Genomic DNA, 1,893 nt, shown 5'->3' with positions numbered 1-1,893 from the left:
GTCATTATGAAGAGGCACAATGCCCCCCCCGACTCTCCACATGCACACACAACCTTGACACACACAAACGCGCACACACACACACACACACACACACACACACACGGATGAGACGACGGCCTCGGCGCAGGTAAGCAGTTGACGTGCAGTGCGGTGCCCTTTTCACCACGGTGAGCAAAACTTAGCGATCTGCTTTGTGTCCAGTGAGGCCACGCCACGCCACGCCACGCCACGCGAGGCGGTGGCACGTCCAGACCTTCTGGTTGGAAACTCCACTCTGCAAAAGTTAAGGTTAGCTACGATGACACACAATTCCTTTTATGACACATTTAACCGTTGCATCCTTGACGATGGTCGTGCGTGCACCTGCTGAATGCCATCTCATTTCAAATCAAGTTAGGAGAAATCCCTTTTTTGTTTTGAAGGTAGAATGCCCTCCAGTATTTGAGCGTAGCACCATGGTTTATTTTTAGCCCCCCCGTTTTTGTTCAATTTTCTGCAAGCCATGTCTAACAGTTGAATTTCAATTTCATTGATGGCGCACTCTCACCAGTGGCGGGGACTTAACATCCCATAAAGTGGACTTCAGGTCCGATTAGCCCAGGTGCCCGGCTCCCTCCCGAAGGCCGCCGGAGCGTGGTGGGGGCTCACCTTCCCCGCCGCGGCCCCCCTCCTTTCCGTGCGAGTCACCAAACGAGAGGCTCGGATGCGAAAGGAGTCGCAACCGGTGGCCCAAAGACGTGTCACGGCTAAGGGCTCCCCCCCGAGACCCGAGGTGTCTCCTTTCGTCGCGCTGCGGGCCCCCGTGATTCGTGTGGAAGGGCCGCGCAGGCACGCCGTCAGCGGCTGGCTAACGCGGCATTAGCCGGCCGCTCGTCTCCTCTCCGTGCTGTCTGAACGCTTTGCTCACGCTCGGCTGCACGTACCTTCTGTGGCTCCGCTCGTTAGCCGCCGAGAACCGCTCTGTCACAAGACCCCCCCCCCCCCGACCCCCAAGTGTGTGTGTGTGTGTGTGTGTGTGTGTGTGTGTGTGTGTGTGTGTGTGTGTGTGTGTGTGTGTGTAATGCTGCACTTCCATGATTTCCTTCGGGAGAAAAGCGTTCCAAATTCAAACCACCAATGGTGTTCGACCTTGGAGGTTCCACAAGACAAACTAACAGAGGTGCCATCAGATCTGTTTCTCATCTTGTTTTTTTTTTTTTTTTGGGGGACTCTGGTGGCTTTGCCAGCGGGCACCCGGAGGGGAATGCGACGCCTGTTTAGGAGACCTTCCCGGGAATGTCGCGCTGGGAGCAAAGAAGCCAGCCGCTAATCTGTTTGTTCCTCTGAGGCGCGGGTCTTCCCCGCGACGCCGCGCCTCCCTAAACCCAAAGACGCGGCCCAGCCAGACGACACGGCGTGCTCCTCCGGGGGCCGGGAGCTTCAGAGGGAGGGGGACCCGCCCGTTGACGTCTCATCCCTTTTGACAATCATTTGACGGAAGCCGCCGCGTTGCCGATCTTGAGGGAGCGCCCAGGATCCTTATGGCGTGGCCTGCAGTCAAACAGATGCTGCGGGCCTCACCGCTCTTTGCTGGTGGGAACAGAGGAGGTGCTTGAGAGGCAAGCCACGGACGCACGCATGTGTGTGTGTGGGAGCAAGAAGGAGAGAAATGCAATACATCTGGCTTGCTAGCTGGATTTGCAGCCCAAAAGCAATTTCTCAGCTTGCAATCAAGTATTGGTACTCTGCGGCACCGTTTGGAATGGATGGCAAATGGAGGTTTTGGCGTTTGTTTGACCAAGGGCTGAGCGAGGGAGGGAGGCCGGGGGCTATGGGGCCCTTGTTTTGGAAAAGCCGTGGGCGGAAGTAAGTGGAAGGAGAGCAGCAGCTAGCGGCTGGTTCCTCACCATC

This window comes from Syngnathus leptorhynchus, chromosome 18, assembly GCF_054491065.1.
Source record: "Syngnathus leptorhynchus isolate UIUO chromosome 18, UIUO_Slep, whole genome shotgun sequence".
NCBI lineage: Eukaryota > Metazoa > Chordata > Actinopteri > Syngnathiformes > Syngnathidae > Syngnathus > Syngnathus leptorhynchus.
Note: the sequence above shows the minus strand (reverse complement) of the source record.